The sequence below is a fragment of the Schistocerca nitens genome, chromosome 6 (genome assembly GCF_023898315.1).
Source record: "Schistocerca nitens isolate TAMUIC-IGC-003100 chromosome 6, iqSchNite1.1, whole genome shotgun sequence".
Taxonomy (NCBI): domain Eukaryota; kingdom Metazoa; phylum Arthropoda; class Insecta; order Orthoptera; family Acrididae; genus Schistocerca; species Schistocerca nitens.
The window spans coordinates 306,423,145-306,441,551 of NC_064619.1; positions in this window are offsets into that span (position 1 = coordinate 306,423,145).

Genomic DNA, 18,407 nt, shown 5'->3' on the forward strand with positions numbered 1-18,407 from the left:
TGGAACCGCTCGACCGCTACGGTCGCTGGTTCGAATCCTGCCATGGGCACGGATGTGTGTGATGTCCTTAGGTTGGTTAGGTTTCAGTAGTTCTAAGTTCTAGGGGACTGATGACCGCAGATGTTAAGTTGCATAGTTGTCAGAGCCATTTGAATCACTTTTTTGTAGGACAGCATCTCTCCCACAGAAATCCTGTATCCTTCTTCCGAACATACTTTAATTTTTGGGCAATCACGTCCCTGCAGATTCGGCTCGTAGTTTATAGTCACCTCTTTCACAGAATACATTGATCTTGACATGTGAAGTTCTAATGTGCTTAACATTTCTTACCTTCTCGAGATGGACAGGACCCAAAACTGACAAATGCGTTGGTTTTTGGTTGTTACTGGAGAACTTCGACCATTCTGTTACTGAAATTAGTAGCGTAATTCATAGCATGAACTGCATGCTCATTAACAAGAAGAATTTAACTCTAATTATGTTCATTACAGAACTCTTTTGTGATAATATTATGGTGCTTGAAATCTATGATTAAGTGGACTCTCACGAAAAATTAGTGAAGGAACTGTTTGTCACGTTACGTAAGGAAATGTATTACGCATTTAACAGGTATCCATATGGTAAGCTCTCTAACTTCCTCTCTGCGAGGCATGACATCAAGGCAAAAGTACCATTACTCCTGCATGAGAATGGTAGTTTCACAGCAATAGAAATAATATGCAAAATCGGCAAGGAAACATCTAAAAATCTGGAAATGGAACTGGCTGACGTTAAAATGGAGTTCTCGTGGACCAACTTCCTGGCATAATGGAGCAGCTTTCGGTTAATAGGCATTCAAGTTCAAAGGTGTGGGAGCAGGGCTGCATCTTAAACTTACCCCTTTCGATTCTAAGAACTTCTCTCTAGGACTTCTACCTGCTATTCATTACGCAACCTTCCCTTTTGTCTACGCATATTTTGTGGTGTCACCGCTAGACACCACACTTGCTAGGTGGTAACTTAAATCGGCCGCGGTCCTGTAGTACATGTCGGACCCGCGTGTCGCCACTGTGTATTCGCAAACGTAGCGCCACCACAGGGCAGGTCACAAGACACGGACATGACCTCGCCCCAGTTGTACGGACGACATAGCTTGCGACTAGACCTACCAAGTATTCCTCTCATTTGCCGAGAGACAGATTAAATAGCCTTCAGCTAGTCCATCGCTACTACCTAGCAAGGCGCCATGTGTATCATTGCTAATTGCTTACTACTATGCAAGAGATGTATTTCAACAAGAACAAGACTACATTAAAGTTAAGTATATTAAAATCTCTCTTCTTTTCTTTATAGTTTTCATCCAGTCTCCTGTTTCAGAATTTACGCCCGTCTGCGTTAGTTTCGCGTGCTTCTAGCCACTCATTGTGTCGAGACCTTAGGGAATCGACACAACAATATTTTACTTAGAATTTCGAGCATCTATTCATGCCCCCCTCGGAAATCATAAAGGAACCTTTTATATTAAACGATTTTGACATAAAATACGCTGACTTCGGAAAGAAATTTTATGTTTTCGAAATAAAAGTCGCAGATTTTGGCACATGATTTACACACACAAGACATTGATTTTTATCAGAAATTCACTGTTTTTGGAACAAAATTTGACGATTTCCACGCAGAATTCAATGATTTCTACCGAATGGTTTCGACACAAAATTCAGAAATATACTTGATCAATGGCAACTGTCTGATGAAACCGCAAGAATCTTTTCTAGGAAATCTACCTCTTAGAACATCCGCCTCATAACACTGCACATACTGCAATGGTTTTGGGTATCATTCATCAAAGAAAGTACTTCAAAAACACACATGGCACTACTACCGATCTAACTTACAGGTTAAAGTGCAGTTGTTGAGTACTGATTTAAGCTGAATAAAATCTTCTCTTTTCTCTGCCTCGTGATGACTGGGTGTTGTGTGATGTCCTTAGGTTAGTTTTAAGTAGTTCTAAGTTCTAGGGGACTGATGACCATAGATGTTAAGTCCCATAGTGCTCAGAGCCATTTGAACCATTTTTGAACCAAAATCTTCTCCGTAACAAAGCCGCGTCAGTTTGACTAAGATTCTCGAGCTTTCGATGGCTAGCTCCGCCATCGTCGTCAGGAGCAAAACTACTGACTGCCGTAGCTGGCACGATTTTCCAATTACGTACCCGCGATTACTGCCGCTAGCACCAATCAGAGAGGACTGAAACGACGAGTACGCGGAAGGTGAGTTGGGCAGCTCATAGCAGCTTCGGCCCGCCGCGGCATCGAGTGACTTGGGTGGCTCGAGGTGCCGGCGCCATGTTTAAAACTGCCGCTCCCGCCTCCCTACAAGCGCTAAGCATCCGACGTTGCTACCTTTCGACATCCAAAGCGCGCTTCCACTTCCCAATCCGTACATACCCTTGGTCTCCGTTAAAACTGTCGCTGCTCATTCTAATCTCATCCGCCTCTTTTTATAAAGGAATCCCGGTTTGTTGACGTATGAGCCAGACCTCTTGTGTTCTCAGACTGTATTTTGTGTCCGTTTTCCAGGAAATTTTCAGCTATGGCCAGCATGTCGAGCTTCCTGTGTTTAATATGTCTCTTGTGCTCGGTACAAAGCTTTGCAATTGTGCGAATTGTCTGGCGTATATAGACGCTGCCGCACTCGCAAGGGTCTTCACACACCGGGCGGACAAAGAGCTATGTTGTCTTGAACAGGGCATAAGATATCTCGTATCTTGGGGGCGAGCCGGAACACTGATCTCAATCCATGTCTCTGCTGTACACGACCTAATGTGCTGCTCATTGCCCCATAGTATGGCAAGAAACCCGACGACTTGGCTTCTTCTGCCGATTCACAAGGCGTTCTTCTTCGGTGACACCTGAAAGAGTTTGCAGTGTCGCTTTTGCTGTAATCATTCTCTCTGAACACGTGTCCGGCCGGCCGGAGTGGCCAAGCGGTTCTAGGCCCTACAGTCTGGAACCGCGCGACCGCTACGGTCGCCGGTTCGAATCCTGTCTCGGGCATGGATGTGTGTGATGTCCTTAGGTTGGTTAGGTTTAAGTAGTTCTAAGTTCTAGGGGACTGATGACCTCAGAAGTTAAGTCCCATAGTGCTCACAGCCATTTGAACCATTTGAACACGTGCCTCAAGTGCTGCAATTCAGACTACAGGTGGTCGTTGTCAGAAATAACTTTGACTCTGTGCATTAACGCTGTCAGGACCGCTTTCTTGTGTCCAGGGTGGTGAAAACTATCGGTGTTTAAATATCGTTCAGAGAGCGTCGGTTTCCTACACACCGAATGATCAAGCCGGGCTCCAGAGTTCTGCTCAACCAAAACATTCAAGAACGGTAGCATGCCTTCCTTCTCAATCTCCATGGAAAATTTAATGTTGGGATGGGCACCGCACATGTGATCCACGAAGTGCTGCAGTATATTTTCAATGTGAGGCCGTATCAGGATGGGCTCATCGACGCACCTAAGGAAGCTGGATGAACGCAACACCGCACAGTTCAGAGCCTGCTCCTCTAAGTGTTCCGTGAAGAAATTCGAGACAGCAGGAGACAGTGGTAAGCCCATTGCTTTGCTACCCGTCATTTCATAATATTTGGCACGACACAAGAAATACGTTGTCGTTACAACATTACGGCACAATTTAACGATTCCAGGTGGAAACTGTTGGTCCAAAAGAACCACCTTGTCTTGTACTGGCATCCTCTTAAAAAGTGACACAACGTCCAGGCTAGCCGTAGCGTCGTTGCGGTCTATTTTCATTTTCTTGAGTGTTTCAACAAATTTCTGCGAGTTTACAAAGCAATGTGGTGTTCACAACGTTCCATTTCTGGCGCTAATAATCCCGCAAGGTGTTCTGCCAGTCTGAAGGTAGGCGAGCTGATTGCACTAACAATTGCCCTAAGAGGAACATGTTCCTTATTTATCTGCGGCAGTCCGTAAAGACTGGGAGGTCTGGCGGTGCTAGGCTGTGGTACACACTGACTAGGACGTGGTGGTGCGTTGTCTAGAATTTCAAATTTTGCAGTTTTCCTCTTATTTTTCGAAGAACTTCCATCGCAATAACGTCAACAAGTACTTATATCACTGCATTCCTTTTCAAATCTTACCATGGCACCTTCTTAGATAAATAATAAATGGGTCGTCTTAAGGGATGCAGATGTCCATGTAAGTAATGAAACCTTAGTGCACGCACCTACAGACAGCTAGCCATGAACCACATCACCACCTTCCGAAACGGGTAGAGCGAGCTGGCGATTATTATAGTACTCCGCTGCTTGTGTGATTGGACGGACAAGTCTTTCATCTGAGTGGGGGCACTGGGGCGACACTGAGCGCTACTGACAGTTTTTTGTTTCGAAATGCTGTTCCCACATAGGCTTTTGACCTCTACTCTCATACTATATCGTACTTCGTCATCTGTACTTGCAACTTACTTGATGGTCACCATTTACTTTACATAAACGTGTTCAGCTATAAAATGCAGAGGATAAATGCACGCTGCATATACGTTTCGTGTGTTTTTAAGAATCTGAGGGTTGGGCATCGACGAGACCATCTAGTGTTAGTTTTATAGCCAGCACCTCGATTTTCAGGAAACTAGAGCCGCTAGTGCTTGTTTGTCGTCTTCAGCATATTAGATTTTTGTTGTGATTTCTTAAAAATATAACATTAAAACTTTCTTGTGTTGAGCCATTGCACAAGTTCTCCCGGTAAGACGAGGTTGCAACTGACATTTTTGAATTTTCCAGCATTGTAAATTAGGACAAGTGGATTGTGGCACTCGAAGATTGGGTGGCTGACTGCAGTATCACCACAATTAACAAGCCAATGAGAAAAATTAGAACCACTATCTTAGTTTTTCTTAAATTCCTGCTATTTTTAACGATGTGCTACTTTCATCATATTAATTATAACGTCAGAGGAAATCTAAACACTCTGCGTTGGGGAAAAAGGTCAGACAACCCTTCAGGCTGTGCTAGTGAACTGCGACGTTTGAAAAGCGGGGAAACGCAGTTACAAATAGTGAGAGAAGCTATAAATAGCCCCATATTAGCGACATCAGATGAAACTTGAGTGGACACATTCAGAATCGTCTAGGAAGCCAACTTGTACAGAAGGAAATCACCAACTGATGTCGACAGATCTCACTACAGACCTGAGTTGTTAAAATCGGCACTGCCTCAAATGCCTCACTGTGACTTGGAGTGGAGATCGGCATGAGCTACTGCACCATACAAGAGTCCTCATTTCTTTCAACAAATAAAAGATCTTTACTATCTTACCACACACACACACCCACACACAGCAGAGCTAGTCAGTTCTTGCAGCCTGTGGGGTGGAGGAAGCTATGTGGGGGGTAGTGCAGGGAAGGTGGATTACTGTGCTATTTCTGTTACTTTGTCTTCTTAATTTCCCATAGTTTTCACCTTAAGACATGTGGCTCTCTGATTCTAAACTTGGGACTCGGTACCCACAATCTATGGCAGTGCAGGACTGGCGGAGGAAACCCTGAGGGTGAGGAGCAGGTGCTTAAGACAAGTGGACCCTGCACGTGCTTAAATAAATGAATTAATATTCCTATGGCATCCCAGAAACAGTGGCAATTGTTCAAACTGCTCAAGATGACTGGTTGCTGCTTTGGGGAAAAACTGTTTAATAGAGTCATAGGTGCATAGGAAAGAGCAGTTTAAACTTAGGACAAGTGGATTTTTAATTTCCCACGGTTTTACATTTAGCACTAGTGGGCTCTGAATTTTATGCTTAGCTAAAGTCACCTGGCAACAATGCAGATGGCACCGATATTCCCAGGGACAACATCTTCAGTTCCATACTTAGCACTGGTTATCTGACAGCCATGAAGGCTGTGCTCAGATATGCCGTTTTGGATTTGAGAAGCGTAGATCTTGGCTGCTGACATCAAAGGGGCTGGACAAAAACCAGTAGGGCTGGTGACCATCTTGGATTTCACAAGTGCCCATCTTGCATCCTATACCCAGCACAAGTGACCTGGAAAATCATGCAGGCTATTCTAATTGGCGCAATCTTCGATTGGACAAGTGGACTTTTTTTTATTTTTATTTCAAGGGAAGGCCCAGATGATATATTTCCGTCGTCCTTTATTGCTAACTGCGGACAGCTAAACCAAGTGCACTATATTATTTTCTTTACTTACCATTAGTGACCGATGACATTGTACGCGTGGATAAAAGCCATCACTTTTTTCAATTTCCAGAAAATTTATGCTAAAGACAGTTCAGACAAAAATATTCCCAGCAGTTCCTTTTAATGCCATTTTATGCATAGGACAATTGGCCGAAGCCCACTGTGACGTCAGAGGAGTGAGGCAAGGACTGAGGAAGACACCTGGCAATGTTACCGATCATCAATGGGTGATCGTTAATGACGCCGTTGGTAACCTGACAACAATGGAGACTGACCATGGACCTGAAATTCACCCCTTCTCTTAAATGCACATGTATAAAAGTATTTCTGATTCACTCGCGTTAATATTTCAAGTCTAGGTATTAGTATTTTCTCTTTTCAGTGACAATGGGCCAACTTAAGCTGCAACGAGCAGGTTATTCTATTGTCATTGTGTAATACGTTAATACACTGCCAGACAAGAGAACTGAATCACTCAAAAGCGGAGGAAGAAATGAATTTTAACTTTCAGCGTTGAGAGAATGTATTATTTTGTTTCAGTGATTGCAATATCGAGTCTAACTTACAAAGAATTTGGCAGTATGAGGCCACATATCAGAGTAATTTTCACCACTCTGATCTGGATTCTTGTACTGGTTCGTTTTTAAGGATTCCATGAAGCTGATGTATCTTCTTCTGAGGCAATCTGACCCTCATACGACGCAACTGGTCCTTGTTATCCTGGATTGTGATAGCTTTGGTGTCCGAGCTGCTCCCACAAATACGCAACTGGGGATGGGGCTGAGGATCTTTCTGGCCACCAGAGTACCTCAACATAACACAGACAGTTCATAAACACACATTCCATGCGTGGACAAGCACTCTATTGTTGAAAAATGGCCCCATGACACCGTGCTATGAGAGGTAACACATGAGGCTGCAAGATGTTCGTGGTATATCAATGGGAGGTAGTAATGGACGAGTGTAGGGGGAATAATTTTCAGCAAATAATGGTAATACAGCGAGATCGATTGAGAATGCATAGTGCAACCCGTAGAGACTATTGTCTGTGCTGGAATGCTGGAACTGTTAGTGTTTTTTGAAATGGCTGGTCAGTCCACAGTGCAGAGACAACCTTCGTCCTAGTCCAGACTTAATGAACTAGAGACGCTAGTCTTAGTTTGTAGGGTTAACTGAGAATGCTTGAAACGGGTTTTGTCCCACCGGGAACAGTAGGAAAGTGCCATTCTCCTCCCCCTTGTTTGAAAACTGGCAGGAATGAATGGGAACGCAGTAATTCTATATCTGGTCATTTGATCATGACGTCATGGTACATAAGACAGATACGGAGTCGGACGCCATCAGTCAGTGTAAGAACCATGAAGCACCAGCAACGACTGAGATCGTCATCTGCCTCTGCCTCGCTGAAGAACGCGTGAAAGTAAGTAGGTCTACTGTAATCTTGAAACAACGGAATATTTTAACGTACAATCTACAAAATTTATTCAACAATCTGATTATTTGTGCATCAAATCCAGGCAAAGCGAAAAGTATTCAAATGTTAGTAAACAAATGTGATCCTATACATTATACGAACGTTTAGCGAACTATCTTAATGCATCAATATAAACACTGTTGTGATATGGTCACGGGAAACAGGAATTCTGTAAACGGATCTAACACGCTCACACTCCCTCGTTACACTACTAGTACTAGAAATACCTAACAATCCAGTGACTATTCAGCAGATAGTAACTCGGCTAGATCTAAGAGATAGAACGTCAACTGACCAACATATGATCGCGTCAGGCACAATACGTAGAAGGAGAACCCCAGTCATGGCAACGCCGAAATGCGCAGCAATATGTTAAACATTCATGAGAAATGGTCTAAACATGGCGAAGTACCACAAATTGGTAAAATATATTAAATCTGATCAATTATCGAACCATTTAATAATTTAGCTCAGCAAATAAACACGCCATATTACGGACTGATTGAATAATGGAGTATATTCCACTCCGATGACATGTTGTTGCGAAACCTTCAACCCCACAACGAAACGGTATCGATTTACAAAGTGAAATTCCGTAAGATTTAAAAATGCGTTTCATACAATACTTATTCACTGAAGATACTCACATTCTGTATGAGTTATCAAAGAATGGGCTTACAATTTATCATTCCACTGCAACGTCTCTGTTAGATTCGTTTCGTACTATTTAACTTGTATTTCGTGCTGTTACACTAAAGCATTTGTAATTTAATTTAGTACTTCGTGTTTGTCCCCACTCTGTGCTTGACAATTACATTGAAGTACCAGTTTTTCCAGTAAGCACCTAATCCTATGTACATTACCTACGGCACATTTTGTGCCCCAAAATTTCATTTCTCTCTTTAGCATCTGTATGAATGAGTGAGTGAGTGTGTATGCTGAATTTGTCCTTTATATGGTAGCCGTACAGCATCCGGCTGCATTCTGGGGTAGCAACAGTGTAGCCAACGTAGTTTTCTCAGTCAAGGCAAAGAGATTTATACCCTCTCGATAGTCTCTCGACAGTACTTAAGATGGTGGCGGGAAGGACCCCCTACGGTCTCTTCCGGTTACCTGGGGGGAAGTTCTTTCCAGGGAGAGCGTGCTCTCGGCACTTTTAAAAGCGACTTGGCGCTGGAGAGTGTGTTAATGTGTAATGGGGTGTAGGTATTCCAAATTATGTACACGTTTCATCTGCTAGTTCATTTTCAAGTTCGATGCTAAAATTCTTATATTTTTCAGAGCGTAGTCACGAGTATATTTTTCTGTGTGTAGAAAGTTTTCCCGGTCCTCGCTTTGTGTAAGCAGAACACATGGTGTAGGAAGTTCGTTACGCCAGCACAGTTTTAAAATTCAGTTGCCTCACTTCTCATTTAACTGGAATGTATGTGTGAACGTTTCCCGTGTGCGATGCGTGTGTTTCATTTCTTCTGCTTTTCATTTCGCTTCAGTTTTAGAATTGTGTAGTTTTTTTCATAGCACGTGGAGCTGATTTCACCGTGTGTAGTTTCCGTACTATCTTGAATGTGTTTTAGTTTCAATTTCACATGATATTTCATTGCTATTTGTGTCTATGTGGTTTACATTTGTGTTCTCGAAGTTTTCATGAGTCTTGGTAATTTTGCTTTCTTCATAAATATTCAACAGCATTTACGGGCGTTTCGCAGCACCGTAGCTTTTTTTCATGTGCAAGGTGATGCAGATAATTTACTTGTTCGGAAAGTGTTCCATAGTATTCGTATTCACAATAATTAAATCATAGCTATAGGGATGAATCTCTGAGCGTTCGACGTATTGTGACGGGTAAAATTATTTTTGTCTCTATTCTTGTATGTGTGAATCTGATGTGTTTGTGTGAACTTCCCCAATGAGCGCCTAAGATATCCTTTTCATTTATCACTGCAGTGTACCTCAGGACTAAATATAATAATGATATAAGTGACTTAATTAATTCAATAACAGGCAGCGACAGATCATAGTTGAGAATTACTTTGTGAATTTTGAAAATGATGTTTTATTTTAATAAACTATGTTAAACTGAGGTGCAGTTTATCAGACAAACCACTCCCCTTTTGTAAGATTATTTTTAATTCATCCACCTGGCGTTTATGAAGCACAAAGAAACAAAAAGGTTCAGGTGGCTCTAAGCACTATGGGACTTAACATCCGAGGTCATCAGTCCCGTAGACTTAGAACTACTTGAACCTAACTAACCTTAAGGATTTCATACACATCCATGCCCGAGGCAGGATTCGAACCTGCGACCGTAGCAGCAGCGCGGCTCCGGACTGAAGCGCCTAGAACCGATCATTCACAGCTGCCGGCGAAGCGCAAAGGCAGCCTTTATATTTGTAAACATTTGTCTCATTATCTTATTCTTTTTGTTGAGGCTTAAGCTCCTGCTTACTCTGAATTATTTGATTTAACGTTTGTACTTAAACTGCTCTCATATGATCAGTCACTTGGCCTTTTTATTATTATTTACTCGATAGTTATGCTCAGCAATTGAGTGATTAATTCAGTTCTTATATTAAATTTTTCCAATTTTAATTAAATTGGTTGGCGACTAGTTTAATTTTATGGCACACGAAACTTACAGTAGACTGCAGAATTTCACACTGACTAACGTCATCAAGTTTCTGTTTGCAACTCACTTTCCAAATAACCATTCACCCTCTAACAACAATTTACCACGTCCATGTGTTTCTGTACCAAGCCACCCACTTTCAAGTTCCACATATTCGCGAACGACATTAAAATTCAAACCCAGAGCTCTCGCAATTACGTTTAATAAATTTACTATATGTCTTTAGAATGAATCCACTACCATATCAGCCTGGGATTTGACTGTTGTTCGGAAAGTGTTCCATAGTATTCGTATTCACAATAATTAAATCATAGCTATAGGGATGAATCTCTGAGCGTTCGACGTATTGTGACGGGTAAAATTATTTTTGTCTCTATTCTTGTATGTGTGAATCTGATGTGTTTGTGTGAACTTCCCCAATGAGCGCCTAAGATATCCTTTTCATTTATCACTGCAGTGTACCTCAGGACTAAATATAATAATGATATAAGTGACTTAATTAATTCAATAACAGGCAGCGACAGATCATAGTTGAGAATTACTTTGTGAATTTTGAAAATGATGTTTTATTTTAATAAACTATGTTAAACTGAGGTGCAGTTTATCAGACAAACCACTCCCCTTTTGTAAGATTATTTTTAATTCATCCACCTGGCGTTTATGAAGCACAAAGAAACAAAAAGGTTCAGGTGGCTCTAAGCACTATGGGACTTAACATCCGAGGTCATCAGTCCCGTAGACTTAGAACTACTTGAACCTAACTAACCTTAAGGATTTCATACACATCCATGCCCGAGGCAGGATTCGAACCTGCGACCGTAGCAGCAGCGCGGCTCCGGACTGAAGCGCCTAGAACCGATCATTCACAGCTGCCGGCGAAGCGCAAAGGCAGCCTTTATATTTGTAAACATTTGTCTCATTATCTTATTCTTTTTGTTGAGGCTTAAGCTCCTGCTTACTCTGAATTATTTGATTTAACGTTTGTACTTAAACTGCTCTCATATGATCAGTCACTTGGCCTTTTTATTATTATTTACTCGATAGTTATGCTCAGCAATTGAGTGATTAATTCAGTTCTTATATTAAATTTTTCCAATTTTAATTAAATTGGTTGGCGACTAGTTTAATTTTATGGCACACGAAACTTACAGTAGACTGCAGAATTTCACACTGACTAACGTCATCAAGTTTCTGTTTGCAACTCACTTTCCAAATAACCATTCACCCTCTAACAACAATTTACCACGTCCATGTGTTTCTGTACCAAGCCACCCACTTTCAAGTTCCACATATTCGCGAACGACATTAAAATTCAAACCCAGAGCTCTCGCAATTACGTTTAATAAATTTACTATATGTCTTTAGAATGAATCCACTACCATATCAGCCTGGGAACCCGTCTCATTTGTTCCCCTCACACGTGGGGCCCAGCTCATTAACACACAAAGTATTCTTACCAAAACTCCTGAATGATAACACTGCACACTAATTTATATCCACACTAACTAAAATGATTACAACTGATTACCATAAGATATTGCAATAAAATGATTGAAATTTTACCTTACAAATTTCTCGTACTTCCCACGTGGAAACCAGTTCATTTATTCAAAGAGTATTCTTAACAAAAACTGAAGGATTATATTAAAACTTCAGACGAAATTATTCCCACACTGACTAACAGGATTATCCCTGACTACCGAAAGAAACTACAACAAAACGATTTAAAATTAGCATTTAAATATTTCAATTTCCACCATCGGTGGGATATCCACACATCAGTCCATATTCACCAAACCCCGGCGGATTAGTGCCCTTCTTTTCACGTGGGCCTAACCGCTTCTGTTACCTCTGGGGTGGAGAGCCCACTAAAGATGCGGACGTCGTTATCTGCCAGCCTCACTCTTTTTGTGTGCTATTGTACCAGCTCTTATGGCCCAACTGGACCTCTCTGGGTTTCTAATTGCCCTGCAACTGCTGGTAAAACCAGGTCGGCGGACAGAATTGTAGCAGCAGACATAGAGCTAGCTACTAGCTACTCCCACTAAACTGGCATTCACTCAGTCAGCCGGCCGCGGTGGTCTCGCGGTTCCAGGCGCTCAGTCCGGAACCACGGGACTGCTACGGTCGCAGGTTCGAATCCTGCCTCGGGCGTGGATGTGTGTGATGTTCTTAGGTTAGTTAGGTTTAAGTAGTTCTAAGTTCTAGGGGACTGATGACAACAGATGTTAAGTCCCATAGTGCTCAGAGCCATTTGAACCACTCAGTCATGCACAATAGATTAAATGATGAATCAGGATGTGGAAATCATTCAGAAAAATACATCTTCATGTATACAACACAATTTCTTCCGAGAGCTTAGAGGCACAAAAGCAACAGATACAAGAATATAGGCGCAAAGGCCTCCCCCTCTATATAAATGAGAGGGATGTAACGGAGCTCTCTCAAAGTCCCTTATCACCAATGTTTGCGGCAATTTCTTGGATTAAAACCCTGATCCCCTGCAGTTCTTATGAAATGAGAGTATTGACACTGTTGATGGCGATCTGTCCGTTGGATGGGGACGTAAAGTTCGGCGGCCCACTTGGAACCTTCTAGAGGACTACTCTACATGGTTTGGGTTTCACCTTCTACCTTCTCTTATCATCACCATCCAGCACAAACATGTGTCCACACTATGCGCACGAGCTACACCCACCTCCTCTTCCCAGATGCACTTCAGCACTCAACTCTCACACTTCATGAAGGAAAGGTGCTAGTGTGGGCGCAATACAGGGAAAACCTTTCTAATTACGCGGCTGGAGCTGCCCTGCGGCCTCTCCTAGCCAACAAAGCCACCTCACATCACATTTTTCCTTTTTTCCACTGCACTCACGTCGTTACGAGGTATGTCCACAGGAAGATATCTTTAAATGACAAAATCATTACTGAGAGTGACACTAAGGAGTCAGTTTATTTGCATGCAAAATGTCGATTTTTTTTTAGTTGGACCTAACTGCTAAGGTCATCGGTCCCTAGGCTTACATACTACTTAATCCGACTTTAACTTACGCTAAGGACAACACACACACCAGTGCCCTAGGGAGGACTCAAACCTCCGACGGGGCTAGGCGTTCGAATTGTGGCAAGGCGCCTCAGACCGCACGGCTACCCCGTGCGGCACGAAATTTTATCCTTCGATGATGATACGATGTTTCAAACATTATGGTATCGATGTTTAAACTGTGAGGGGCGTTGAGTTAAGTAATTCAACACATTTCTTTTCTTGGGAAATTTCGGTTGAAAAATGCAGAACTTGTTGTAGCAAGCACATGGTGGAATATTTCTACTACAGTACCTTTGGTTTCATAAAGTTCTGATAGGTAGCAGCACTGCTCAGGGTTCAAAATTCCGCCTGCAACAGAGGTGAATTCCAAGCAGAGAGCTGTCATTGAGTTTACTTGGGGGAAAACCAAAGATATTCAGAGTAGCTTGCAGAATGTCTACTGTGACCTGGCAGTGAACAAAAGCACGTTGAGTCGTAGTGCGAGGCGTCTGTCATCACCGCAAACCTGTCCGATCTCCCGCGTGTCGGTCCGTCGCACACTCCCTCATGAAACGAGTTCAGTGTGTGCGTCGCCACAAAAATGTAAACGAACTTCTCCTTCCCCATGACAACGAAAGGCCTCACACATGTCTTCGCACCAGAGATGAGCCCAGAACACTTCTTCCTCATCCACCCTAAACGGCGGATCTCGTACCTTCCGACTTCCATCTTTTTGGTGCAATGAAGGATGCCCTCCGCGGGAAGCAGTTCGTGGATTACTCGGAGGCTATTGATGCATTAAGACGTTGGCTCGACGTCGACGATTAGAGTGGAAACTTGCGGGCTACAGGTCCCCCCAGTAAGGTGGCGTAAGGTATTCGCAGTGACCGCAGATTATGTTTAAAAACAGGTTCTTGTAGCAAAAAGAGTGAGGAATAATGTGTATTGGTATCCCGAATCCTTTCAGAAAAAAATTTGTTGCAATCCTTACTGATGGCCCTCCGTACCAACATGGAGACAATCCCTACATAGAACATGTGTTAAGACATCAAGAAATAAATTTAATGGTGCTTGTAGGAGCAGGCAGAGATAAGGATTATGAACCGTATCATCTTCATCTTTGCCAAGGTGTGGTGTGTCGTCTTCCGCTTTGCTCTACCGCGATTGGTCCGTTCGCTTTTAAATTTCGGAGGACGCTGCGTTCTGTGGAGAAACCTGCTGACGACGAGAGTATCGAGTGCTGCTGCCAGAGTGGGACGGGGAGTTTAGTTTCCGGTTGTGTGGCAGCGCAATGTTGCGGGAAAGGTGGTATAACTTCCTGTGGAGGCACGTGATTGCTATGAGCGTGTGTACTCGGGACGGCGGCAGTCATTCTGGACGGGCTGTGTGATAAGGAAGCTCGGCGTGGCAACTGTTGACGCTGCGTGTCCGCGTTGCTATGGCGGAACTGGGCTATTGACAGAACTCGAGTTGGTGCTGGTTGCGACCTGTCGCCGAATGCTTGTCTGCCTTCTGGACTAACGGTGAGAATTTCTTGACGTGATGTGTCTCACTCAATTTCTGCCCGTGTCGTCGGGTGTGTTTTGCTCTAAGGTCGTGTGCCATGGTGTTTCGCAATTTTAGTAGGCTCAGGCGTGCCCGAAATCCCGATTCAGTGATCTGCTGTTATATTGTCAAGTGTAACTATCACTAGAAAAGAGTGTTAACTCTCTGTGCCTTAATAACTGAACCTAAAATATTATCGGTGGTTGAAATTTTATTCTGATCCAAGTGCAATAACGATCTTGTATTTTACAATTTGTTGAGTGGTATTATTATTTAGTACTGGCCGTCACATTTACTAAGTCGAAGATTTACGAAGTCCAGTGGGCGTCATTAACAGTTCCTGCCTAGATGTTTAGTAATTTTTATTTTATGTGTTATAGAGAGTTGCTGTCATGCCCTATGTGGACGATTCGTCACGTTGGTGAAGTTTCTAGTTCTGCTGGTCTGTGCCATATTGCTAAAGCAGGCAGACTAGCAGAGCTGACTGTAAATTTTTCCTAGTGGTGAGGAGCACGGGCTGCTTTTAAGTGCTAACTCACTAACTTCAATCATTCTCAAATATTTATTACTACTGATATTCAGGCCCTTCAGGCCGAGTGGCGACGTCACTACCCCTTTTTGGTTATTAATTGTATCTTGTTAGCTTGTTTCATCAAAAAGAAAAACCTTTGGCATATGAATTTGTCTTTTGGTCTTTACTGCTCCTTTGGACTAAGTAAATTAACTGTTGCTTTTGCATTCTTGTAGCATTATCAAAACAGCATTTGTGGTTATATTTGATTGGCTCTTCTGGCCGAATGATTAAAGTCATTCCTTTCAGTAACTTATTGTATTGGTCAATAATTAATCAAAAGTGTTGGGTCCTTCAGACCATGATTATCTCCTTACGTTGAATCTTACGGTTGTCACTCTGACATCTCAGTTGTGAATGTTCAGCGGCGCTTCAGGTTGGAGTTTAAAAAATTTCATTCTGTTGTACCAGTGAACAAGTGTTCTTTTAATGATTAATAAAATTAAATTGTGTTTGAAACTGTTACCTCATTTGGGTCTACGCTTTCACTACCTGCAGCCTTTGAGCTCTGCTTACCTTACGTTTTGGTTAAGTTTTCCCATATCACGACGTATCAGAATACACGAAAGGAATAATTGAAGACGTTGGGTGCAAGTGCAACTCTGAGATTATTAGTTTTGCAGGGGTGAGGAATTCGTGGCAAGCCGTATCAAACCAGTCAGGTGACTGATGATCCCAGTAACATCACCGTCAGCACTTCCTCCCGACAGCACCTCAGATATGTGTGGAGAGCATGAGAAGCTTCCTCGTGTCGCAACAGGTGAGAATGTATGAGGTGGGAGGTTGACCACTTGCAGTTTCTAACGAGGGTCAGAAGCCGGTCGCGTGGTAAACGCAGAGTTGCAGGTGGCAGTCGCGCCGTTGACAAGGTGACAAAAGCGCTTCGAGTGGTGGGAGAATGGCGGGTGTCGTGTGCGGGCGTCAGGGGGCGGGGTCGCCGGCCCGGGCGCAGGCGCAGGTGGGGCAGCAGAAGAGTTTAGCCCCGGGGGCACGGCCGCCATAAATCAACGCTCGCCACTGACAGCGGGAATTTGTTGGAGCGTCGGGGAATGTGTCGGACAAAGGTGACCGCGCCGCGGGGGTCCCCCTCAGCCGCGAACAATAACGCAGCGCCGCGCTGCGCCTCACACGGCCCGGCCGTTTCCAGTAATGGAGCCAATTTGTGCTCGTTAAAAAACAAGCAGCAAGGCGCGCCGCAGCGGCCGCTGCCGACGCCGCAGACGCGGCCGCATCGGGACCAGATCGCGCCGTTTCGCCAAATTAACATTTTAACAAGCCGCCTGCCGGTTTTGAGGGTGCCGCCTGACACCGTTCTCGCGTTTATTCGGGGAAATTGCCTCTCGGAGCGCTGCAATAATAGCGGGACGTACTGAAGGGTTGCAACCGTAGCGCTCCGTTAAATGAACCCGATAACTAAGAAGACGAGGTCTCGGACACTGCCTTTCTTTAGGAAATATCGTGTGCAAGCGTGGACTTACAGTAAGATTGGGGGGCGGGGGGTTGGGTTGGGTTGTTTGGGGAAGGAGACCAGACAGCGAGGTCATCGGTCTCATCGGATTAGGGAAGGACGGGGAAGGAAGTAGGCCGTGCCCTCTGAAAGGAACCATCCCGGCATTTGCCTGGAGCGATTTAGGGATATCACGGAAAACCTAAATCAGGATAGCCGGACACGGGATTGAACCTTCCGAATGCGAGTAGGAGACGAGATACTGGCAGAAGTAAAGCTGTGAGGACCGGGCGTGAGTCGTGCTTTGGTAGAGCACTTGCCCGCGAAAGGCAAAGGTCCCGAGTTCGAGTCTCGGTCGGGCACACAGTTTTAATCTGCCAGGAAGTTTCATGTGATTACATTTTCACGCAATTTGGGTGCATAGATCCTGAGAAATCAGTACCCAGAACAACCACCTATGGCCGTCATATCGACCTTGATACGCTTGGGCATTGAGTCAAACAGAGCTTGGATGGCGTGTACAGGTACAGCTTCCCATGCAGCTTCAACACGATACCACAGTTCATCAAGAGTAGTGACTGGCGTATTGTGACGAGCCGTTGCTCGGCCAATATTGACCAGACGTTTGCAATTGGTGAGAGATCTGGAGAATGTGGTGGCCAGGGCAGCAGTCGAACATTTTCTGTATCCAGAAAGGCCCGTACAGGACCAGAAACACGCGGTCGTGCATTATCCTGCTGAAATGTAGGGTTTCGCAGGGATCGAAAGTAGGGTAGAGCCACGGGTCGTAACACATCTGAAATGTAACGTCCACTGTTCAAAGTGCCGTCAGTGCGAACAAGAGGTGACCGAGACGTGTAACCAATGGCACCCCATACCATCACTCCGGGTGATACGCCAGTATGGCGATGGCGAATACACGCTTCCAATGTGTGTTCACCACGATGTCGCCAAACACGGATGCGACCATCATGATGCTGTAAACAGAACTGGATTCTTTCGAAAAAATGACGTTTTGCCATTCGTGCACCCACGTTTGTCGTTGACTACACGATCGCAGGCGCTCCTGTCTGTGATGCAGCGTCAGGGGTAACCGCAGCCATGGTCTCCGAGCTGATAGTCAATGCTGCTGCAAACGAACTGTTCGTGCAGATGGTTATTGTCCTGCAAACGTCCCCATCTGTTGACTCAGGGATCGAGACGTGGCTGCATTATCCGTTACAGCCGTGCGGATAAGATGCCTGTCATCTCGACTGCTAGTGATACGATGCCGTTGGGATCCAGCACGGCGTTCCGTATTACCCTCATGAACCCACCGATTCCATATTCTGCTAACAGTCATTGTATCTCGACCAACGCGAGCAGAAATGTCGCGATACGATAAACTGCAATCGCGATAGGCTTCAATCCGAACTTTATCAAAGTCGGAAACGTGATGGTACGCATTTCTCCTCCTAACACGAGGCATGAGAACAACGTTTCAACAGGCAACGGCCGGTCGCGGTGGTCTCGCGTTTCTAGGCGCGCAGTC